At 39.6% G+C, this 26,702-nt stretch overlaps 1 protein-coding gene across 28 annotated transcripts in view; it reads right to left on the bottom strand.

Annotated features, from left to right (window-relative positions):
* Positions 1 to 26,702, bottom strand: part of RBM47 (RNA binding motif protein 47) — a 232,163-nt gene that overhangs the window by 81,463 nt on the left and 123,998 nt on the right. For 15 of the 28 annotated variants that reach the window (XM_064285893.1, XM_064285895.1, XM_064285896.1 and 12 more), the window contains one exon: positions 10,288 to 10,407. The exons of the other annotated variants lie outside the window; for them this stretch is intronic. The gene's annotated coding sequence lies outside the window, so the exon portion shown is untranslated. The remainder of the gene's footprint in view (positions 1 to 10,287; positions 10,408 to 26,702) is intronic. 28 annotated transcript variants of the gene reach the window in all.

Raw genomic sequence — 26,702 nt, 5'->3', positions numbered from 1 at the left:
GGCGGTTCTCTATCACAGTGGTGCGTTCTGATGAGTTGGGAAGTGGGTCACAAGTGAATCTGATACCAACACATGAATACAGAAGTTCACAAATGTATATATATGAAATCGAAAATTCTCAGTCCAGTGTCACTCACATATCTATTTCACCAATTCCATGAGAGGATGCCACACAGGGGAACACCATTGTGTTGCAGAGGGGGAAAAGCGGAGAAACAACACAATGAAATATGGTTTTAGTGAGGAGCCCTGCCCTCATCTTCCCACCTTGTTCACCTTTTCTTTGCCTTAAAAAAAAATATATTATTATTTTCCTTCTCCCATCTTAAATTCTGACTGAATAGTCCTGCCTTTCAAATGTAATTACCTTGGTTAATAAGTATCCCAAGTAATATGTCAGGATAGAGAGATGCTACTATTCGATTAGCTGTTTGCTTTAAAGCCCCATTTAAATTAAACTAAAAATATAACCAAACACTTTGAGGGACAGAGTAGCAGGGGCAGGGTCTGGAAACCGTGGTTTCAGGGGACATTTAGGTCAACTGGCATAACAAAGTTTATTTACAAAATGTTCTGCACCCCATTTTGGTGAGTGGTATCTGGGGTCTTAAAATCTAGCGACTGGCCATCTAAGATTCATCAATTGGTACCAACTCACCAGGAGCAAAGGACCATGAAGAACACCAAAGACACAAGGAAAATATTAGCCCAAGAAACAGAAAGGGCCACATAAACCAGAGACTCCATCAGCCTGAGACCAGAAGACCTACATGGTGCCCGGCTACTACCAATGACCTCCCCGACAGGGAACACAACAGAGGGTCTCTGACAGAGCAAGAGAAAAGTAGGGTGCAGAACTCAAATTCTAGTAAAGAGACCAGACTTAATGGTCTGACTGAGACTGGAGGGACCCTGGAAGACATGGCCCCTGGACTCTCTGTTAGCCCAAAACTGAAACTTTTCTCCCAAAGCCAATTCTTCAAACAAAGATTAGACTGGACTATAAGACATAAAATGATACTTGTGAAGAGAGTACTTCTTAGCTCAGTAGATAAAAAAATACCTGAGACTAAATGGGCAGCTCCTGTCTGGAGGTGAGATGAGAAGGCAAAAAGGGACAGGAGCTGATTGAATGAACATAGGAAATCCAGGGTGAAAAGGAGTGTCCTGTCACATTATAGGGGGAGCAACTAGGGTCACATAACAATGTATGTATAAATTTTTGTATGAGAAACTAACTTGAACTGTAAACTTTCACTAAAAGCACAATAAAAAAAAATTTTTTAAATTCTTTAATAATTACTCATCATTTGAGCAAAATGCAGTAATATATGGTTAAAAATTAGGGAACAGATCCCATTAAAATTATTTAAATGCTGAATTTAGATATAAAATAATGTTTTTGAGGTAGAGTTTGCAGACATTTGGAACAAGTACAGTTGTTCTATTTACTTCTGAGTAAAGACACTTATTAAAAGGAGGAGAAGACAGAAGAGGGATAGGGGAGAAGAAACTGTTTTACCAGTCTCTATTTTTTTTTTTTTAATACAGGTAGTCCCTGACTTACATCAGGGCTGCATTCCAACGACCCGGTCGTAAGTCGGTTCTGACGTAAGTCGAATACTTCTTTTTTTTTTTTTTTTTTTTAAGTTTTCCTTATTATTGCCTGTAGGCTCACTATGAGTCAGAATCCATTCAGTAGCAATGGGTTTGGTTTTATTATTGCCTTTTATTATCAGTACAGGCAGTCCCCAGAAATCTGAACGAGTTCTGTTCCTAAATCTGTCTTTAAATCGAATTTGTATGTCAGTCGCAACAGTTAGATATGGTTTGTATCTAACGTCAAATGGTTGTCTTAGTACATAGTATATAGTGTACACTTCTATACATAAAAAACATTGAAGAAACACTTCCAGAAACACTAAAACATCTTTAATATAATACAGTTAATAATAATGTTTGATGCATGCTGCAAAGTAGCACCTGTTTGTTATTATGAACCACTGTATGTACCTCAAATTGTTAATCTAATAGGCTTTACGAGGGTTGGTTCTACATAAGTCAGACATTCCCAACCGGGGAACTGCCTTTATCTTTATAAACCTGATCTTTGAACATCTGCAAGTGAACGTCTGAGAATAATAACATCAGCAAATTACTCACTGCAACACTGTAAGTACACATTACCAGCAATAAGATAAACCAAAAAGGAAAAAAAAACAAACCCTGACAGTCCTAAGTATGGCTCTTCTTAAATACACCGTAAGTTGGGGACTACCTGTAACTTAACTAGGCAGTTTAAGGTAGTTGGAAAACCTAAAAGAGACATTGAAAGCAGAACTATATTAATTAAAGAAGCTCATGGACTAACCCATCGCCATCGAGTCAATTCTGACTCACAGCGACCCTATAGGACAGAGTAGAGACTTAAACTAAGAATAGAACAGAAAACATATATCCAGAGTTTTACTGAACATATGTTAATATGTACTGGATACAATGTTGCAGCAAGTAATTTGCTGATGCTTTACTGACCATCTCAAGAATAGATCTGATGTGTTGAACACTAATGACCGAAGATCTGATGAGTTGTGGAATGACATCAAGGATATCATACATGAAGACAGCAAGAGGCCATTAAAAAGACAGGAAAGAAAGAACAGACCTAAAGGGATGTCAGAAGAGACTCTGAAACTTGCTCTTGAACGTCAAGTAGCTAAAGCAAAAGGAAGAAATGACGAGGTAAAAGATTTGAACAGAAGAGTTCAAAGGGCGGCTCCAGAAGACAAAGTAAAGTACTACAATGACATGTGCAAACATCTGGAGATGGAAAAACAAAAGGGAAGAACATGCTCTGCATTTCTCAAGCTGAAAGAACTGAGGAAAAAACTCCGGCCTCAAGTTGAAATATTGAAGGATTCTATGTGGAAAATATTAAACGGCTCAGGAACCATCAAAAGAAGATGGAATGAGTACACAGAGTCACGACACCAAAAAAAATCCATCGACGTTCAACCATTTCGGGAGGTATCATATGAGCAGGAACCGATAGCACTGAAGGCACTGGTGAAAAACAAGGCTCCAGGAATTTATGGAATACTAATTGAGATGTTTCAGCAAACAGATGCAGCACTGGAAGTGCTCACTAGTCTATGCCAAGAAATTTGGAAGAGGGCTACCTGGCCAATTGACTGGAAGAGATCCATATTTATGCTTATTCTCAAGAAAAGTGATTCCATCAAATGCAGAAATTATCAAAAAAATATCATTAATATCACAAGCAAGTAAAATTTTGTTGAAGATCATTCAATAGCAGTATATCCACAGGGAAATTCCAGAAATACAAGCTAGATTCAGAAGAGGATGCAGAATCGGGGATAACATTGCTGATGTCAGATGGATCCTGGCTGAAAGCAGAGACTATCAGAAAGATGTTTACCTGTGTTTTATTAACTATGCAAAGGCGTTTGACTGTGTGGTTCACAATGCATTATGGATAACATTGTGGAGACTGGGAATTCCGAAACACTTAATTGTGCTCATGAAGAACCTGTACACAGATCAAGATGCAGTCATTCAAACAAAACAAGGGGATACTTCATGATTTAAAATCAGGAATGGTATGCGTCAGGGCTGTATCCTTTCACCATCTCCATTCAATCTGTATGCTGAGCAAATAATCTGAGAAGCTGGACTATATAAAGAAGAACGGGGCATCAAGATTGGAGGAAGACTCATTAACAACCTGAGTTATGCAGATGACACAACCTTGTTTGCTGAAAGTGAAGAGGACTTGAAGCACTTACTGATGATCAAAGACCACAATCTTCAAGTATGGATTACACCTCAACATAAAACAAAAATTGTCACAACTGGACCAAAAAGCCACATCATGATAAATGGAGAAAAGACTGAAGTTGTCAAGGATTTTATTTTACTTGAATCCACAATCAACACCCATGGAAGCAGCAGTCAAGAAATCAAAAGATGCATTGCATTGGGCAAATCTGTTGCAAAAGACCTCTTTAAAGCGTTGAACAGCAAAGATGTCACCTTGAAGATTAAGGCGGGCCTGAGCCAAGCCATGGTGTTTTCAATCGCCTCTTATGCATGTGAAAGTTGGACGATGAATAAAGAAGACTGAAGAAGAATTGACACCTTTGAATTGTGGTGCTGGAGGAGAATATTGAATGTATCAACGGACTGCCAAAATAACGAACAAATCTATCTTGGAAGAAGTACAACAAGAGCACTCCTTAGAGGCAAGAATGGTGAGACTATGTCTCACATACTTTGGACATGTCGTCAGGAGGGATCAGTCCCTGGAGAAGGACATCATGCTTGGTAAAGTAGAGGGTCAGTGAAAAAGAGGAAGACCCTCAACGAGATGGATTGATACAGTGGCTGCAACAGCCGTCTTAAACATAACAATGATTAAGAGGATGGCACAGGATTGGGCAGTGTTTCGTTCTGTTTTACATAGGGTCGCTATGAGTCGGAACCAACTCGATAACAACAACAGTTTAAGAGCTCAGGCTGTTAACCAACTCTATAACAACAATGGTTTAAGAGCTCAGTCTGCTAACCAAAAGGTCAGTAGTTCAAATGTACCAGCCGCTTCGTGGAAACCCTATGGGACAGTTCTACCCTGTCCTGTACAGTTGCTATGAGTCGGAATCGATTTGATAGCATGCAACAACAACAATAAAGCATTTAGAATGGAATGTGCAAGTGTCAGGAAGCCTATGATTCTCTAGGTATATTAAATTCTTGGGAATGTTGTTGGACACAATTGCATCATGTCTCAAGTACCTCTGTACTTTCATTGTGTGCACTTAGTTAATATTTCAATTGAAAAATTAACATAGCAGTAAAAACACCCCTGTTTTGGGCTAGTCATTTATTCCTAGTCTCACAGGGAAGTACTGGAATGACTTTAATTCTTTGAGGAAAATATAGCATACCAGGTCTTGCAATTTGTTTTCAGAAAGAGTGGCCTATTTATCCCTACCTACATCAGAAAATTTTACAAGTTTCCCCCAGTACCAATAAGTAGATCAGTCCAATGAAACCTTTCCTAAGGTGAAATGGCATAAATTGAAGAAGCAATTACCATTAATTTATATGGGAAATTCTCTTGAGCATTCCCAGACACAAAATATAACCTACCAAATCATACCAAATAACACATAAAACCTAAAATACACTGGCATACGGTAAAAGATGATGAGTGTAGTTCCCAGGGAAGGAGCTTGGTGACACCGCTCTCGCTGCTCCGAGTGTGCGCTGCCTCATTAACTGCTCGCTGCAAAACAAATGCCTTTTTTCGTAAAAGTGGAAGTCCTCTTGGGATTTCTTTTGGTTAGCGAAAACAAGTACTAATGTAGGTCTTTCGTAAAAGCAAAGTGGCATAAATCGAGCTTTCGGCAAGCAGGGGGTACCTGCATTGGCTTAGTTATTTCCCCTCTCTCCAAGTCCCCTTTTATGGCAAATAGAAAATGAGGGTCTATAGCAGCAAATACTATGTAAAAATCCCTCATAAACCAGTCCCCATGAAAACCAAGAAAGAGGTGGGTCAGGTCACATTTTCTTTTTCATAGGCTCTGAAGCTCCAAAGTCTTAGTAGATTTAACATAATTTATCTGGCATTTGGACATCCAACCGCCAATACTAAGTGTTCTAATGTTGAAAATCTCATTGAGAATCTTGTTCATGTGGAGAATCCTGCAACCGTCCGTTTTATTAGTATGGTTTGTTGTTGTTGTTGTGTGTTCACAAATCAATTCCAACTCATTGCAACCCTATGTGACAGTGTAGAACTGCCCCATAGAGTTTTCTTGGCTGTAATCTTTATGGAAGCAGATTGCCAAGTTTTTCTCCCGTGGAGCCACTGGGTGGGTTTGAACCACCAACCTTTAAGCTGTTAGCAGCCTAGTGCTTAACTGTTGCTCCACTGGGGCTCCAAGCCCATCTGAGAACAGGCCCTTCAGTACTGGCCATACTTGGTGAGACAGCTTACACAGACTGGTGGTATCTTATTACTGGTCAAGATTCTGTGAGTGAAGGCTAGGCAGACATTTTACATTGTAAGCACACCTAGGTTCTGTCCACACTAGAAACACGGTTTGCCCACATAATTGTGGCTAGTCTATTTTTGTTTCTCTGAGGGAGCATGGAGAGAAATTTATTTTATTGTACAAAAGATGTTTTTATCTACTGTAGCTTACAGTTCACAGCCACAGTCGGTGTGGGGTGTCCTTTCTCTTTCCCTCTCCTGCCAATTATACATACACACATGCAACAACAAACAACTCATTGCCATTGAGTCAATTCTGACTCATAGCAACCCTGTAGGACACAGTAGAACTGTCTCATAAGGTTTCTAAATCTGTAATCTTTACGGAAGGAGCCCTAATGACACAGCGGTTAAGCACCCCATTGCTAAAAGAAAGGCCAATGATTCAAACTTACTAGCTGATCCTTGGGAGAAAGATGTGGCAATCTGCTTCCATGAAGATTTACAGCTTTGGAAACCCTATGGGACAGTTCTACTTACAGGATCACTATGAATCAGAATTGACTTGACAGCAATGGGTAATCTTTACGGAAGCAGACTGCCACATCTTTCTCCCACAGAGCGGCTCATGGGCATTTGATCAAGCATGTTTAAATCAAAATGCTTGCAGATCTCAGCCACTGCCCCAATGCTGTATCCTAGATACACGAGCTGAACCTTCAGTTCCCCAATCACTTCAACTTTCTCTCACCTGTCTGTTGGGAAACCACCTAAGCCTGCACCAGGAAGAATAATAATTCCGAATGGGTGTTCACTGCGAATATGTGGGGCATTTGTTTAACTGGCTGACACACACCTTCACTGAGACTTGGTAGGACTAAAAAGTACTTGTTAGAAAGATTCCTGGTTCTCTCTGAGGTAATGAAAGTTTTGGAAGTAAACCATGGTGATGGTTGCAAAACTATAACTAATGCCACTGGATGGTACCCTTAAAAATCATTAAAATGGCAAATTTTAGGTTATATACATATTTGACTACAATAATTTTTTTTTCCTTGAAGAAAAAAAAATTCTGAAAAGCCAGTAGGATTATAATATGGAATAAAAAGGAGGAAGGAGTACAAGTTTTTGAGGGAAAATGGGAAGATGATGTTCTAGGTTATGCAGCTTTTTATCTTCACGTTTGTGGTAAGAGATGGGAAAAGAAAGTCAAATAATCAATATGTTCGCAAATAAGACTTTTTAATAACTGGGTGAATGCCAGTCAAAAAGTGTCCTTGCTGTTCCAAGACTTAGTCTAGAGCTGTACTGGGTTGCTCTTACAATTACTTCATGCTTTTGGTGGTTGTTCTAACATATATGTAAATATTTTTTATAAAAGTATAAAAGAGATCAGTATTACAAAGTAGCACCAGGTGTGAATAGAGGGATATCCAGCAAGTATTTATGAAGCATCTGCTCTATGTTAACATGCAAGGAACAATCTACCTTAGAGAGAAATCTCACTTGGACAGTGGCAGACTTCCCTGCTCCAAGTTGGACCCAATCCCCGTGAAGCTGCTCAGTCTACTGCAGAAGTTGAGTCACACAATGTTAACATTTCTGGCAGGGGTAGGTGGTAACAGTGAAGGATAGCTATTTACTTCTTAAACCTGTTTGGTGTGTCCCCAAAGTTTGAACCTGATAGAAACCCCTGAATGCTGCAATTGTGGACTTTTAGTACGTGTATGATGTTTGGGGTGCAAAGGTGTCCAGGTGAGGGAGAATTTAGAATTATTCCTTAGAATCTATCACTTTAAGGCTCTACACCTCTTTTTTCCAAGTCCATTGATCATTCTCTTGCTTTGGGGTCCTCAGCATTCAGTGTTTTATCTGTTACCTATGAATTATAGAATATTAGAGCTGAAAAAAACCTTAAAGGCCATCTTGAGGCATTTTTCTATTACTTCATATATTTAAAAGATGTTTAACTTGAACATTTTTCCAAGCACTTAGGGCGGGAAAACTTCCCTCCTAAAGAACCAGTGTGCTTTAACTGCCAGACCATGAAGGTTATACAAGACATCATGTTCCTCTGTTAACTAGGTCTCCAGGAAGCTCTCAGTTAAGTTTAAGTATCTGTATAATGGTCTTTATTGTGATTTGCACATATATAGAGTACAAATAATATACAGTCTAAATGTATACATGTAGACACAAACAGACATACACTGTGTATGTATTTTGACTGAAAACCACCTAAGAATTTCTTTGAATATGGACAAGGTTCTAGTTGAACCCTACGTTAAAGAAACAAGGCTAGAAGAGTCAAGTGGCCTATTCAAGGTCATGTATTTTTTAGTTTGTTGTTTATCCGGTCATGTATTTCTTAGTTTGTTGTTTATCCTGACTCACCAACTAAATTTTCAGCTTCTTATAGATGGTAAAATGATCTTTTGTCCCCTTGAAGCACATGGCATGGAAATGAATAAAAGTGATGATAATAAACACCAAACTCATATATGCTTTTCCCCTATAGACTGAACTGACACACCATGTAGATTAGATAACATAATCTTCTACTTTAGAGACATGATATTGGTTAGGGGCGGGGTGGGTAGATGGGAGAGAATAAGCTTTTATTTCCTGAGCTTTTATAGAAATATTTATGGTTAAAATTTTAAATTGATAATCCTTGGTTTTAACATGTATGCAGTGAAATGAACATTGTCACATGTGATGGGTGGGGATGGATGGGAGGGCAAGTATAATTAGTACATTTTGGGTAGAAATTTGACAGTATCAAAGCTTTACACTGCTCATTCAATAGTTCATTTTCATTAGCCTAATAATTCCATTTATAGGAATTTACCCCCAAGAAAGTAATCAAAAACAAGGAAAAGGAAAGATTTAGAAGAAACTTTGCTCACTCTAGTAGTATTTATAAAATAATGTAATGACATAATAATACACATGTTCAAGAGTATGGAAATGGTTAAATAAACCATGGTACAGCCGTAGGTTAGAATACTTATTTCACATTCGTAACTACATTAACCTTGTTAAACCACGTTAAATATATATATATAAAACGTAAAAAAAAAAAATCAAGAATAAATATGATCTTGTAGTTAGTTAGGTGCCATTGAGTCAGTTCCAACTCATAGGGACCCCGTTGTGTACAAAAGAACAAAATACTGGCCAGTCCTGCTCCATCTTCACAATCGTTGTTATGCTTGAGTCCACTGTTGCAGCCACTGTCAGTTCATAATATTAATGACCATTATCTTTGAATTGTGGGGTTATACGTAATTTTTATACTTTTCTATAACTTCCTAGACTTCCTTCAATGAGTATACTTTAATAAAGGGAAAATAAATTACAATTAAAAAAAATTTAACTCTCTGAGACCCTGAATTCAATGGACAAAGTCCAGAACCTACCCTAAAAAAAAAAAAAAAAAAACCCTAGAGGGTAAGAAAAGAAGGAATTTCTTTTTTTTTCTCTTTTATGGGCTTGTTGGGCACATCTGTGTCACCAGCAGTTCATCTCTGCCACGCAGGGATCTGGTGTCTCCACCTTTCAGAGCTGTGTGAGTGCTGTGGCTACGGGCTGTGAAGGGCTGGCTGTCCAAGGTTCAGGGTGAGGCTGAGATAACTAGCTCTTGCTGTTTTTTGCTCCCTCCTCTGCCAGAGCAGGCACAGGATTATCACCCACAGAATAATAATACCTTCCTACCATTGAGAATAAAATAGTTGTCGAGGTGCTTTAAATCATATTGTAAGCCACTGAATTGCCACAACTTGGAACGTCTCACCTGGCAGTTAATTTTATCCTTAGATGACAGGTGAGAAAACCAAATGTAGAGAAAGTATGAGGATTGTTGAGTAACATACAAGATAGTTACACACTGAATCCTGGTCTGGCTTGTACAAAGGACTCTGCCCTGTGTCCCAATACATTTGAAAGATAACTCTGATTGAAATACTGTTGACCCCTTTTTGGGGGGAGAAGAGGCAAATGTGTAAGCACTGCAACATTACTCCTCATCTCTTAGCTCCTAAAATACTCGCACATGCCTAGAGCAGTGCTTTTTCCCCACAGGCCACGAAGATGTAAACTGAACAAAGAAATCAGGATTTATACGGTGGGTTCAAAATGACATGTTGTATATACATGTACTGTTGCCACATAAACACACACCAGGTAGGCATTGTCTATGCAGCAGACATCTTGGGTGAATGAAAACATCCGTTGATAGGAAAGAAAAAGACCTCAGGAGGTATACTCACCCAAACCCAACAATTTGATTTGTCCGATCCTTCACAGGATGTGGAACGGGAGTATTCAGGGAAATTCGGGCAGCTTGAGATTTCTCACTTCAATTTTTGAAGTTCCCTTTGAGGCAAATCCTAAGGGGTTAGAAGAAATGTTTTCTATTTCCATATGCTTTTCATATATGCATTAGATACTGAGGATAAAAACAAATTACCGTTACTCTGAGTGCAAGTTTTTGTACTATAAACCATGGAATGCTACCCCTCATTCCTCCTCCTGTCCTTGAAGAAACAAGGAACCGTACTCAAAAAAATAACCAATTTCTTCCATTTGTTGTATTTTTCTCACTACCTTCTTTAGAGGACCCCTGACTTCCAAATGAACATGATGTTTCAGAAGGAATACTAATGTCTAATGCTAACAGACTCACATTAAGTCACTCCATCATCCTCACCGACCCCTTGCACTGTGAGACAACTACGGCTTTTGCATACTACATCATGAAGTCTTTATGAAGACTCTTGGAGTAAATTCCTGATTCCAGTGGGAAGAAAAGCCATACTGAGCTGAACGACTGGCTGTTTTGGTTTTTTCAGGCAAGTGAATCTTAGAGCTGCTCTTGGCTCCCTCGTTGGCCCATCTTCCACAAATGGCTGGATCTGGGGGCTAATATTTGTGGGGCTTAGTGATGTCCGTAGCATCATCTTATTTTGCCTACCCTGATTTTTTTGCCCCCCTCTTCTTTCTTTATCTCATTATAGCATATGCAGTTTGAAAGCTTTTTCAAATCTGTTTTTTGGAATGAGGCATGGTATAAATAAATACATGAAATGGATCTCTCTCTCTTTTTCAGAAAATGCTCCAGTTAATTTCAAGTCTCACGTCATGTTTACTTCTCTCAGCTCTCAGTCACAAACCTAGGCTAAAAATAACTTTCTCACCTCTATCCTCCACCAAGAAACATAATATTGAGAACTCTATTTCTTAAAAAAAAAAACATCTCCTATGATAAACCAATTGCCCACACCGAGGGATACTGGTTAAAAAACAGGAACAAAAAAAAACTCATTGCCACCGAGTCGATTCTGACTCATGGTGACCCCATGTGCTACAGAGTAGAACTGAGTTCCAGTGGGTTTTCTTGGCTGTAATCTTTACAGAAGCAAATTGCCAGGCCTTTCTTCTGTGGTGCTGCTGGGTGGGTTTGAACCCCCAACTTTTCACCTAGTAGCCAAGCACAGCCATCTGTGCCACTCATGGATGCTGGTTCATGAGCCTAAAGCTGCCAGGAGACCGCTGGGACAAGAGTAAGGTGACAGGGTTCTAATTTTCACTCTGCCACCATGGCACCGTTTGACCATGGGCATGCCACTTAACTTTCCAGACCTCAGCTTCCTCATCTGTAAACTGAAGCTAATGTTAACACCTCATGCGACAGTTATTTTAAGGATAAAATAAGATATTACACGTAAAAGCATCTTGTCATGCCAACCATCATCTCACGCCTAAACAGCAGTAGCCTCCGACTGGCTTCATCCTATCCACTCTTGCCCCTGGAATCAAGCTCACATGGCAGCCAAGGTGGCTTTTAAAAATGCACAATTTGATCATTTTCACCCTTCTGCTCAAATCTCTATACTCTCTTCCCCTAACCAAACTTAAACCCACTGCTATCGAGTCAATTCCAACTCATAGCAATCCCACAAGGTTTCTGTAACAGAAACACCACAAGTGGATGGCTTTAAGAGAGAGAAATTTATCCTCTCACAATCTGGGAGGCTAGAAGTACGAATTCAGGGTGCCAGTTACTGGGGAACGCCTTCTCTCTGTGTGTCATCTCTGTGGAAACGTCCCTGTCATCATTCTTCCCCTGGTCTAGTTGCTTCTCGTGAAGGGACCCCAGGTCCAAAGGACGGGAGCTCCTGGCTCTTCTTGGTTGGTGGTAATGAGGTCCCCCAGTCTCTCTGCTCACTTCTCTCTTTTATATTTCGAAACAGGTTGACTCAAGATACAATCTAATCCATAACTGCCTCTAATCTTGCCTTGTTAACATCATAGAAGTAGGATTACAAACACATAGGAAAATCATATCAGATGACAATAATGGTGGACAACCAATTACAAAATACTGGGAATCATGGCTTAGCCAAATTGACACACATTTTAGGGGGACACAGTTCAATCCATTACAGTTTCCGAGGCTGTAAATCCCTACAGAAGCAGACTGACACACCTTGCTCCTGCAGAGCCACTGGTGACTTTGAATCACTGACCATTTTGGTTAGCAGTCTATCACTTTAACTACTGCGCCATCAGGGCTCCTTACTTTCTTCCCACTGCCCTTAAACATGGTATCCTAAAAAAAGTTCCATGAAGACGACTCAGGTTCCCCCTCCAGTCTCATCTTGTGTCACTTTTCCCTTTATACGTACTGTTCTGAAGGCTTCATATCCTCACCAACCCCCTACCAGCTTGTACTCCCTCTAGGAAGCCATTCCTGGAGCCGTTTCAATTTTGTTCCCACAACATCGTATAATCCCTAATAGCATTCATCATGACACTAGAATGAACCATATGAAATTGCCATCTAGGGGGCTTAAAATGGTACAATATTGACAATTTCATATGGTTTGACTTTACAATGATTGGTGTAACAGCAGTTATCCCCAATTGGTGGGCTGTGATGATTCAGTGGTCAAATTCTTCCATGAGGAAGACCCAGGTTTGATTCCTGGCCAATGTACCTCAGGCACAGCCATCACCATCTGTCAGCGGAGGCTTCTGTGTTGTTATGGTGTTGAACAGAATTCAGTGGAGCTTCCAGACTAATATAGACTAGGAAGAAAGGCCTGGTGATCTACTTCCAAAAATCATCCAATGAAAACCCTATGGCCTGATCCACAAGGCATCATGGGGATGGCACAGGACTGGGCAGAGTTTTGTTCTGCTGTGCATGGAGTCGCCATGAGTCGGGGGCTGGCTTGACATCAGCGAACAACAACAGGGTGGATTATCCGATAGGCAACATAAGCACAGTGCTTGCCTGGTCTACCAAATAATCTGCAGTGAACAATCTCACTTTTTTTTTTTTTTTTTTACCATATCAAAGATTCTGCTTCTGGGTATGGCTGGCATCTGTCTCTTTCCCAATCCCACAGCACCTTCCTACAGAATCAAAGCCTTTTTTCAAATTTACAGTCCCTGACAGGGACAGATTACCCAGTAAGCAAAGTAGGCATGGGTTTACTTGTGTTTATTTACTAATCTGTAGTGCACAATTTCACGTTTTTCCCAGTGAAAACTTGCTTATTGGTAATCTGACCCTGACAACAATAATCCCAGTGCCCCTCACCCAATTCCAGCACACAGCAGGTGCTTAATTAAAAGAACAATTGTTGAAATAATGTGATGTTTCTGCCTTTTTATTGCTAAACACACACATTTTAGATTGTATTGGTAGCGAAAACCATGTTTTTATTCAAATGCTACTTCTATGTTTCATAAGAATGAAATGAAGAAGCAGAACAACAAAAAAAATCACTTTACTATTTTCATTTCTGGAATTTTAGGAAACCAATTTTTTTTTTTTTTTTTTTAATTGGGAATGGATTTTTAGCTCACTGGCTTGTGTTTTTTTTTTTTTTAAATCTCAAAATGTCTCTCACTGATAAGCAGAATGAAAAGTAATTTTGAAACCAGATGACTTGGATTCGTATCCTTTAACAGCTTTTGCCCTGTAACAGGAAGTCAGCTGGGGAAAAAGTAATACCATCTTCTAGCCCCAGTGGGGAAGGAATGCTAGACTTGAAAATGAGGAATTTAAAAATACACTTGCCCATGACATTCAAAAGGAAAAGATCCTGAAACCATACCAAATCACCTTATCCAACCTTGCCATGTCTGTGTCTTTTGTGAAAGGGTGGTATATAGGGAAAAAGGATAGGGTTATCCACAAACGAAGTAACTTAATATTAATGATGGTAATAATAGCTAACATTGATTGAACGCTTATTGTACATCAGGCACTGTGCTAAGCATTTCACATCCATTACCTTATTTAATCCTTACTACAACCTTGTGATGTAAATTCTATTATATTCATTCTGGAGATGAGGGGACTAAGGCACAGCAAGATCGCCCGCTTATTAAGGAGCCCTGGTGGCATAGTGGATAAGAGCTTGGCTGCCAATCAAAAGGTTGGCAGCTCAAATACACCAGCTACTCCTTGGAAACCTTATGGGGCAGTTCTACTCTGTCCTACAGGGTTGCTATGAGTCCGAACTGACTCGACATCACCTAACAGCAAACTAACAGCAAGGTCCTGGAGCTGTACGTGATGTGGCTGAGATTCAAACCCAGAAGGTCTAAAACCAGAGTCTGAAAGCATCCAATTGCTTCTGTACCACAGCTCTGAGAGGTAGAAAACTCGAATTTGTGTTATAATAAAATGACAAATTACTATATGTATTGCAACTTGAGAGTCACCTATAAAGAGTCAGAGCTGTGACTGGTAAATCCACTGATGTTCCAGTGCCCACCATCTAAGAATTTTTTCAAGAGCTCCAATATTCACCTTTCATGCTGGGTTAGAAACAAAGGTAGTTCAACTTTTTGTGTGAAGAGTAGAGAATGCGAGATACTCGTAAATATCATGAGCTCAGAAAAACCTGGTTATTCGATTTGTTCCCTAGATTCTTCAAAAGCTGACACATTTTGAAAGGTTTTGGAGAAAACAGAGGCCCAGCAAAAGGATAAACAGAGCCTACAATCTCACTTTTTGCCTCTTAGTCACTAAATCAGCAATCTGACAATTCTTTCTTGCTAACATGTAACAAACTTATCTACCTCTTTTAGTAGCAAAGAAAATGAACATGAACGTACTACCATTCACACCACGGAAATAGGATTTTTAAAATAAACACAAATTAGTAGTTCTTTACATATGATTCATGGCTGGTGGTTATGAGATATCCCTCTCTGCCCGCCCACCCTCTTTGCGCGTTGACATTTGGCCCTTTTTATAATATGCACCTTGTACCAGTGAAACCTAAGGCTCCAGCTAGTTACTCATTAAGCTCGGGTGCCAAGGGCTGACTTGTACAAATTGCATTGTTAACTGCCCGGCTCGGTCTGTGTGCAGAAGTGGAAAAAAGCAATCATCATAGCTGTGAAATTCTGTCATATCGGCAGAACTGAACTACAAATTGCACCAATTCAAGTCTGACCTCTGCTCTGTGAAGTTAGTCGAAACCTTTGAACCACGGCTTGGAATTAAGAAATGTCATTTGCTTGTGCTGAAGGAGATGGCTACCAAGTGTTCACTGCTTTGAATAGTTAACACTGTGTCTGTCAGTGGCCCCCCCCAAACCCGCATCCCCCAAAGAGCCAACCACATGAGAGTTATGATACCATCTTGTGAGTAGACATCTCACAAAATGACGTTCTGAACAAATCTAGTAAAAGTAGAAAATGCCAGGATGCAAATCTTTTTACATGAGTCTGAAAAATAAAAGGGGAAATCTGAGATAACTGAAATTATTGGACATTTAATATGTGTGCTAAAATAATCTTTTTAGAAATTAGTTAAAAGCTAAATACTAAAATAAATAAAGTTAATCAAACAGTACCATCTCTCATTTGTTATATTTTTAAAGAAATGCAGCATCTAATCTGTGTTATAAAATACAAATGCGTATTAAACCATCTCTGGGAAAAAACCATGGTGGGAAACCAGCTGTACTTTTCTTTGAACCCAAACCTTCTAGGTACTAAACATTAGATATAGGCTAATGAATAAATACATAATATATGTCTCTTATATACACATTTTGACATATTGATCCACCATATTTCATTCACAATGAAGAGGATTTTTTGTTTTGTTTTGAGGATTAGCTTCTAAAATACTGTTCAAAACTGCTACATTTCCAGGTTGAAAGAAATGACTAGAGATTCTATTTATCTGGTTTCTTCAAGTTGATATGAGAACAAATCTCGAATAGCACATAAGGCATAACGAAGGAGCCCTCATGGCACAATGGTTAAGAGCTAGTCTGCTAACCCAAGGTTTGGCAGTTCAAACCCACCCACCGGCTCTGCAGAAGAGAAAGACCTAGTAATCTACACCCGTAGAGATCACAGTCTAGGAAACCCTATGGGGCAGTTAGTTCTGCTCTCTCACCAAGTCGCTATGAGTTGGAATTGACACTCAGCAACAACAAATTATTATTTATAGTGACCGGGAGATTAATTCCACACAGTTTTTAAAGCATATAGCCTACTCTTGATTCCGTTTTATCAGCACAATTGTTGGTTTGAAAAAATAATAAGATAACCTTCTTATACCAGAAGTTTTCTTAGAGAGGAAAAGTCGTTATTGCTAATCTTTATGATAATAATGCTAGTTTCATTCAATTTTTCTTATTTTTAATTATCACATGTCTTAAAATCACAAACTTCTCTAACAACTGACTGAAATGACTTTGGAAAACAAATTTGGACATTATTGATAAACGCATTGCCGTTGAGTCAATTCCGACTCATAGTGACCCTATGGGACACAGTAGAGCTGCTCCATTAAGGTTTGAAAGGAGCAAGACTGCCGGTCTTTTGGTTAGCAGCCATAGCTCTTAACCATTGTGCCACCAGGGCTCTGCTTTTTTATCCCACTGTATAAATTGCAGCAAAGTAAGAAAAAATGACTTGGGGAAGACCTAGCTTTTCTAGTGTATAAAGAGAAAAGCTGCTAGACAAATTCACTTTTTTTTCCCGAAGTGTTCATACAATAATTTTGGTGTTACAGTTAGTAAGGCAAACCACACAGCATTTGAAATTCTTACACACTTCCTTTTTTGCCTTCAATTAAAAAACAAATGAAACGGGTCATTTGTTTATTTGACCTCATGTAAGTTGCCTTAACCAAACACAACCTTTTCCTCCTCTCATCCAATTGAAACAAATAAGGTTTCCCCTACCTTTCCAGTCTTGAAATCTGGATGCGACAGGCTAATAGCAACAAAACCAAGCAGCCTTCCTTCCTGGTCATGGGAACTGCGTAACTCTGTTATATACAGCCACGCCTCCTCACTGGTCAATGAGCTTTGGCCACTTAAATACCTTGGGAGTCATTTGCTAAGGGCACCTGGACTGAACTCCAGTGGGTGGTACAGAAAGAGGGCGGCGTTAGAACTGCCAGATACAAAATGCTCAGCAGCAGCCTGACAATTAATGGAAGACCTACCGTAAGAAGCGGGTTGGGGGAGAAAGAGGGTAAAAAGGCAAAAACACTGGGATGTCATAAGGAAGGCAATTTCACTGAAATCTTTTATTCAAACTCTTGTTGTTAAAGTGTATTGACTCGGTTTCGGCTGCGACCCCATGTGACAGAGTGGAACTGCCCCATAGGGTTTCCTAGGCTGTAATCCGTCTGGGAGCGGATCACCAGGTCTTTTCTCCCCAGGAACCGCTGGCGGGTTCGACCACTGAACTTTTGGTTAGTAACCCAGTGCATTAACCACTGAGCCACCAGGGCTCCTCTATTTCTGACTAAAAGGAAATAAATCATTTTTAAAATCCTCCTTCCTTGAACAAGACTAGTACCTATTAACTTTGTGCCGATTGATGCAGGTAAGAAAAATAATGATTCCTACATCATCCAGGTTGTGGTGGGGATGAAATGAATGAATACATGTAAAGCACTTAGAAAAGTACCTGGGACAAAGAAAATACTCAAAAAACGTTACTATGATTTCTTAGGAAGATCTAATAAAAGTAGAAACTTCCAGGATGCAAATCTTTCTACCCCAAGTTTGTAGAAATAATAGGAAAAGGAGAAATCTGAAGTAACTGAAATGATTGGACATTTCAGCGAATGTTCCTTTTTTCCTTCTCTCCATTATATCTGGGGCAAGTAATTCAGTAGGTTGTGTATACTTTTCTCACAATCACTACTGACAGTCATGTTTGCGATAAGTCTGGTAGAAGAAACTTAAGGGGCAAAAATCACACATTAACTAAACCTTCACTTTATTTAACTTATAAATTTGGAGTTTGGCATGGATTTACTGGTAAAAAGTGGAGTAAAACAGAAAGGGCCCAGAAAGAGAAAGAAAGAGCTTTTGGTAAAACATGATTCATGATAATAAAAACAGTCTGTACATAACAACGGATCGGGAGGACCTGAAGCTCTTAAGCAGGGTAAATACACTCCTTTTTAAGCAGTCAGGAGAGGCAACCTCATCGAAAGTCTCCCTGGAGGTTGAGTTTGTCAGTTCAGGCAAGTGGTGGATCAGAGAAGGGAAAAGAGGGACTCCAGACATGCTTCACAAACAGATGTGAAACTGGGGACAGGAGGCCTTCTGAGCCAGCATTAAAACGAACTCCACAGCATATAAAGAGAGAAACTAAAATTTGTAACTCTGCCGCTTATGGATTGACTTGTGTCCCCAAAAATATGTGTTGTAAATTCTAACCCTATACCTGTGGTGATAACCCTACCTGGGAATGGGTTTTCTTTGTTATGTGAATGAGACAGTGTTAGTGTAGGGTACGTTTTAAATCAGTCTCTTTTAAGTTATAAAACAGATAAAACAAGGAAGCATGAAGCAGAGATGCAGGAAGAGGGGTGCCCAGCTACGTGAAGATTGCCCAGGAGCAGAAGGCTCAGAAGAGACAAGGACCTTCCCCTAGTGCTGACACTCTGAATTCAAATTTCCAGCCTCCTAACTGTGAAAAACTGGAGCCCTGGTGCCACCTTATTTAACAGGTAGGTTGCTAACCAAAAGGTTAGCAGTTCAGATCCACCAGCCATTCCTTGGAAACCCTAGAGGGCAAAGTGTTTTGTTTTTTTTTTTAACTGTGAGAAGAGGAGCCACTGGAGCCCTGGTGCCACCTTATTTAACAGGTAGGTTGCTAACCAAAAGGTTAGCAGTTCAGATCCACCAGCCATTCCTTGGAAACCCTAGAGGGCAAAGTGTTTTTTTTTTGTTTTTTTTTTTTTTAACTGTGAGAAGAGGAGCCCTGGTGGCACTATGGTTAAGTGCTCGGCTGCCAACTGAAAGGTCAGTTGTTTGAACCCACCAGCCACTCCATGGGAGAAAGATGTTGCGGTCTGCTTTTGTAAATATTTAAAACCCACTGCCGTCTAGTCAATTTCAATTCACATCCATCCTATAGGACAGAGCAGAACTGCTTCATAGGGTTTCCAAGGTTATAAATCTTTATAGAAGCAGACTACCACACCTTTCTCCTGTGGAGTGGCTGCTGGGTTTGAACGGCCTGCCTTTGGGTTAGTAGCCAAGTGTGTATTTACAGCCTTGGAAGCCCTATGGAGAAGCTCTACTCTGCCCTATAGGGACTTTATAAGTCAAGATCAACTTGATGGCAATGGGTTTCGTTTTTTTGTTGCTGTTGTTGTTAACTGTGAGAAAATAAATCTGTTTGTTAAAGTCATCCATTTGTGGTATTTCTAAGCACTAGATAACTAAGACCCTACCCAATACAAAAACTTCACAGCTGTGGTCCTGAGATTCACCTTAGTGGTTATTTGGTAATTATTAATCTTATTAAATTCTGTAAACCTAATGTGAAGTAGCCGAGTTGAAAATAAAAAGATCTGATTGACAGTAAAGTTTTTTAATCTTTTTTTTTTTAATCTACCTATTTATATTTTTTAAGGGCAGTTTCATGACACCTAAATAAAACTATCAATAGTGACTAGAAGATATCAGCAGGGTAATAAAGTGTCAAAATGCAAAACTGTTTTAAGATTATAATAATGTATTACAAATATTATATAAAACTAAATTGCTAGGTTCTGACTGACAGAAAACTGAAGTAATCCTTACAGTTACTAAAGCAGTGTTTCAAAAAAACTGCTGATTTTGGACTGTATTCTTCTTGATTACAAATAACCAAAAAAACCAAACCAAACCGTTGCCTTGGAGTCTATTCCAACTCATAGATAACAAATAGGACCCAGAAAGTCTGCTTTTGTATGTGAATTAGTAAAAATTCTGGATGTATGGTATGTTTTAAGGGGTAGAGAGTTATTTTTGGTTTGGAGGTTTGGTGTGTATGTATGTGTGTTCATGTGTGTATGTGTTCTAATAAAAATTATCAAAAGCCCAAAACTTTGCCTGCCCCACTGATTTTGCACTTGCCTCACGTGAATTAATTTCTTCAGATGATTAATCCCCCCCCCCCCAAAAAAAAGGCACAAAAATTTAGGAAAACTTTTATGTCAAGACAATAAATTTTAAGAGTTGGACAGTAAGGACAGGGCAGCTTTTCACTTAATAGCTGAAAACAATAATTAGAGTTACATCACAGCCTGCCCCAAACAAAAAATGTGCACATTTTTCCTGCTGTTGCTTCAAACAAAATTAATTTAAAAAATACATGCACACACGCACACTATATCTACGGTCTTTGTAAACACAATGCACACTCATTATAACAAATTCAAACAATATAGGAAAAGTACACAGAAAAAGTAAAAGTCACCCCCTCTCCTACTACCATTGACATTTTGGTGAACATCCTTCCAGATAACACCCTATGTAGCAAATTTATAAAGTTGCATATAAATGGTATAATAGACGTGCCACACTGCACAGTCAATGTTAACTTCTGATAGATCTGGCTTGTGGCAAGCTGAAGTCATCCCTGGAGCAGTGGGTCTTTGTCATAACAAGGCACCATTGCTTTTAGAGTGGAGTGACAGCAGGCAAATCTGAGGTCTGGGACCGTAGGGAAAAGAAAAAAGAAAAGAAACAACCACAACAACAGAGTTAAGATAGCAGCTTGGGACAATATAAGCTCTAAGGTAGATTTGGGAAGAAGAATAAGAAAGAGATTCCTACAGGTCTGGGAGATGAGAAAGTAGAATATGGGTGAAGATGTGATATGAAGCTGGGAACTTGTTATTCTAAATAACAGGTAATATGTATTTTTTTAATATGTATTAATGGAGCCCTGGTGGCTCATTGGAGCCCTAGTGGCACAGTGGTTAAGAGCTCAGCTGCTAACCAAAGGTCGACAGTCTGAATCCACCAGCCACTCCTTGGAAATCCTATGGGGCAGCTCTACTCTGTCCTAAAGGGTCGCTGTAAGTCAGAATCAACTCAGCGGCAGCGGGTTTGGTTTTTGTTTGCTTGTTGTTTTTTTTTTTTTAAATATGTATTAAAAGGAGCCCTTGTGGAAATACAGGGTGGAGAGAAGGAGTATGCTGTCACAAAGTAGGGAGAGCAACTAGGGTTACATAACAATATAGGTTTTTGTATGAGAAACTGACTTGAATTGTAAACTTTCACTTAAAGGACAATTTAAAAAAAAGGAGCCCTTATGGCGCACTGATTAAATTCTCAGCTATTAACCAAAAGGTCGGCTGTTTGAACCCACCCAGCAGCTACACAGGAGAAAAGATTACAGCCTAGGAAACCCTATGGGGCAGTTCTACTCTGTCTTATAAGGTCCCTATGAGTCAGAATCTATTTCATGGCACCCAACAACAACCACATGTGTTCAGGCCAGCTTTACGCCCTACTTGTTGCTGTTCACTGCCATGGAATTGGTCCCTGATGCATGGTGTCTCCATGCACAATAGAATCAGACCATCGAGATCCATAGGATTTTCACTGGCTGATGTTTCAGAAGTAGATCACCAGGCCTTTCTTCCTTACATCCTGCCAAGGCAGCGTTATTTTTCTAATTTGTATAAATGCTAAAATACAGCCAATTCAAAGAGTATGCGAGAGTGTACTTATTTTTGTAACTACACATTTTGGATTATATACAATTTTCCAGATGTAGATTTTACACTTCAGAATTTTGAAACCTTTGCTGAAAGTATTGTTCATTGTATTATTGCATGACTAAAGACGGCACTGGGTTTTTTTTTTTTAAAGCATACAAGGAAGAAATTATTCCTTTTTATATGTAAGCATATATACAACCCAAAACTAAACCTACTGCCTTCGAGTCAATTCCAACTCATAAGCGTGTGTGTGTGTATATATACATATATATATATATGGAGGTGCCTGTTGTCCATCTGAAAAGGTGTCAGTATTGGCACCCGTCAATATGAAATTGCCTAACAGCACAGATCAGCAATAATGGTTGGCCACAAATCTAATTATCCAGCGTTAGAAAAGTGAGCTTTACTTTGGTGAGTATCATCTGGGCTCTTAAAAGCTGTGAGTTGCCATCTAAGATAATTCACTGGTTTCACCCAGTCTGGAGCAAGGGAGAATGAAGAAAACCAAAGACACAAGGGAAATATTAGTCCAAAGGACTAATGGACCACAACAACCACAGCCCTCACCAGACTGCGTCCAGCACAACTAGATGGTACCCGGCTTACCACCACTGACTACTCTGACAGGGATCACAATAGAGGGTCCCAGAAAGAGCTGGAGAAAAATGTAGAACAAAATTCTAACTCACCAAAAAAAAAAAAAAGAAGGACCAGACTTACTGGTCTGACAGAGACTGAAAAAACCCTGAGGGGATGACCCCCGGACACTCTTATAGCTTAGTAATGAAGTCACTCCTGAGGTGCACCCTTCAGCCAAAGATTACACAGGCCCATAAAACAAAATGAGACTAAATGGGCACACCAGCCCAGGGCCACGGACAAGAAGGCAGGAGGTGATAGGATAGCTGGACAAACTGAAAAGGAAAGCCCAAGGTCGAGAAGGGAGAGTATTGACATGTTATAGGGCTGGCAACCAATGTCGCAAAACAATACGTGTATTAATTATTTAATGAGAAACTAGTTTGCCCTGTAAACCTTCATCTAAAGTACAATTAAAAAAAAATTAAAAAACAAAAGAAAAAGAAAAGTAAACTTAAAAAAAAGATGAATGTATGTATATAGATTGAACATATATGTATACATATGAGAGTCCTCTTAAATAATTTGACGCATAGAACTGGCCAGAAGAATTGCAATATTAGAAATCAAGGTTAAATGCCACTGAGACAGCTTTTGGTGCTCACACAGGGGCAAATAATATATAGAGTAACACATACAAAGGCTTGGCCCTTTCTGTGCAAGTCATTAACATTGTTTTACCTGCCCACTTCCACCATCACATTAGAGTGAAATGTCTTTCTTTATTTTTATAGAGCAATACCCACAAAGCTATATGATTAAAGGCACCATAGTATCTTATTTCAGTTAATTTGTGCATCAACAGACATGGAGAAGGAAGAATTAAATAATGGGCATTGCCATATCTAGGATAAAGAGTGTATCTTGTCAGACATTGGGAAGGGTCTGAAGGTTTTCAGTTTAAAACTTCAAACATCATCCTATCAATCAGTAAAATTGCCTTGAAGAGTAAAATTATACTAATAACTAACATTTGTATATTTCACCCATTGAATATTCATCAAGGACCCTCTGTGTGTGAGACACTGTTCTAGGCATTGGAGCTATGTTGTTGTTATTCTGACTCATGCTGTGTTGTTGTTAGGTGCCATCGAGTTGGTCTGACTCAAAGCATCCCTATGTACAATGGAACAAAACACTGCCCAGTCCTGTGCCATCCTCACAATCCTTGCTATGTTTGAGCCCATTATTGCAGTCACAGTGTCAATCCATCTCATTAAGGGTCTTTTTTTTGCTGACCCTCTACCTTACCAAGCATGATGTCCTTCTCCAGGGACTGGTACCTCCTGATTACATGTCTAATGTATGTGAGACAAAGTCTCGCCATCCTCACTTCTGTGGAGCACTCTGGATGTACTTCTTCCAAGACGGACTTGTTAGTTCTTCTAGCAGTCTATGATATATTCAATATTGTTTGCCAGCACTACATAATTCAAACATATTGGTTCTTTTTTGCTCTTATTCATTCATTGTCCAGCTTTCAAATGCATATGAGGTGATGGAAAACACCATGGCTTGGGTTAGGTGCACCTTAGTACTCAAAGTGACATCTTGATTTTGAACACTTTGAAGAGGTCTTTGCAGCAGATTTGTCCAAAGCAATATATCGTTTGATTTTCTGACTGCTTATTCCACGGTTGTTGATCGTGGATACAAGAAAAACGAAATCCTTGACAATTTCAATATGCTCTCCATTTATCACGATGTTGCTTATTGGTCCAGTTGTGAGGATTTTTGTTTTCATTATGTTGAGGTATAATCCATAGTGAAGCCTGTGGTCTTTGATCTTCATCAGCAAGTGCTTCAAGTCCTCTTTGCTCTCAGCAAGCAAAGTTGTGTCATCTGCAAATTGCAGATTGTTAATGAGTCTTACTCCAACCCTCATGCCCTGTTCTTCTTCATATAGTCCAGCTTCTTGGATTGTTTGCTTGCATATAGATTGAATAAGCATGGTGAAAGGATATAACCCTGACACACAACTTTCCTAATTTTAAGCCACTCAGCATGCCCTTGTTCTGTTCGAACAACTGCCTCTTAGTCCATGTACAGGTTCTGCATGAGCACAATTAAATGTTCTGGAATATCCATTCTTTCAATGTTATCTATAATTTGTTATGATCCACACAGTTGAATGCCTTCACATAGTCAATAAAACGCAGGTAAACATCTTTCTCCTATTCTCTGACTCACAGTGACTTTATATGACAGAGTAGAACTGCTCCATAGTATTTCCTATGCTTATAGGGTCGCTATGAGTCGGAATCAACTCGACGGCACTGGGTAATCTTTACCAGAGGAGATCACAAGGTCTTTTCTTCTGTGGAGCAGCTGGTGGTTCAAACCACTGACATTTCAGTTAATAGTCAAGCACTTAATCATTGCACCACCAGGTCTCCTTACCGGAGCTATAGCAGTGAGCAAAACAGACTAAAGCCCCTGTCCTCATGAATCTTATAGTCTAGTAGGCGAGATAGACATTGAAAGATCATTAAAATACATAGTATATTAGAAACTTTATACATTAGTATATAAAGAAACAGCAAGGAAGGAGACAAGGGGCATGCATATGTGTGCATGCATGCATGCGTGTGTGTATATCTGCATGATTGCTAAAAATAATTACGAAGGACAGTATATTTATTAGTTATTATAAAAACTAAGTATGTGAATTCATAATTACATTTCTAGTGGTATGTGCCATTAATCTAAGCATATATCTAGATTCATTTAAATTATATCTCAAGTACTTCCTGCTTACATCGTAGAAGCTATTTAATCCAGACATAGGTAAGGCAGCAGCCATCTCATACACAGTACTAAGAATGAGGTATGTGGTATTATGGAAAGAAATGCAAGAGAACATAATACTTCAGGGTGTTTGTTTTTAAATAAAGCTGTAAGCCTGACATTCCATTTACTTCCTCAGGTTAGCAGGAACCGTCAAAAACCAAATCAACGCAGTTGCTGTGGAGTTGATTCCGACTCATGGGGACCCCACGGTGTCAGAGTAGAAATGCTCCACAGGGCTTTTAATGGCTGTGATCTTTTGGAAGTAGATCTCCAGTTCTTTCTTTTGAGGCACCTCTGGACATATTTGAACCACCAGCCTTTCGGTTAGTAGTCGAGTGCTTCACCCTTTGTGCCACCCAGGGACATCAGGAACTGCATGGGGTTTAAACTGGCCAGGCTGGGCTGCTCCAAAATTTCCACTCACCCTTACTCTGCCTCATCCTACCCTTTTTCTAATCACAGTCTTTACATAACCTAACCCGTTGCCATTGAATAGATTCCAACTCATAGCAACCCTATAGGACAGAGTAGAACTGCCCTGTAGGGTTTCCGAGAAGCAGCTGGTGGATTCTAACTGCCAGCCTTCTGGATAGCAGCCAAACGCTTAACCACTGTGTCACCAGGGCTCCCGGAGTCCTAAAGCTTTGTAAAATTACACGTTACTCTATGGTACAGCCTGGCTATAATTTCTCAAGGTGAAGTAGACAATTATCCAATGAATAATCCTCACCCATTCAGTTCATTCTCTCCCAGGCTTGACTCAAGCAAGTGACATTTTCTTTTCTATTTTTAAATTTAAATTTGTCACAAAAGCACAGTCATTATAATTGTTCTCTACCTTCCTGTGTGGAGTCTCTGAGTGGCGCAAACTGTTAAGTGCCTCCAAAGACAGGCCTGCACGCATGGGATCACCATGAGTCAGAGTCAATTCACAGGCAACTAACAACAACAACCTTCGTGTGCAGTAGAGACTCATGAAGAGACCACAGACTTCAAGCACCCATGTTTATTACATACAATGGGCAAGAGTACCTCCTGTGAGGCAGCCAACAAAGAGGCACAACAAGGCAGAATCATTACCCAAGTTTCTTATCTTTTACTTGCACTCATCACCTCCATCTATAATAACTGTAGCTAACTGCTATGTATGTTGTCAGCTGCCATTGGGTCAGTTCTGACTCATAGCGACCCTACAGGACAGAGTAGAACTGCCCCATAGAGTTTCCAAGGAGTGGCTGGCAG

The sequence above is a fragment of the Loxodonta africana genome, chromosome 5 (assembly GCF_030014295.1).
Source record: "Loxodonta africana isolate mLoxAfr1 chromosome 5, mLoxAfr1.hap2, whole genome shotgun sequence".
Lineage (NCBI taxonomy): Eukaryota > Metazoa > Chordata > Mammalia > Proboscidea > Elephantidae > Loxodonta > Loxodonta africana.
The sequence above is the reverse complement of the archived record's forward strand: the minus strand, read 5'-3'. Positions and strand labels throughout refer to the sequence as shown.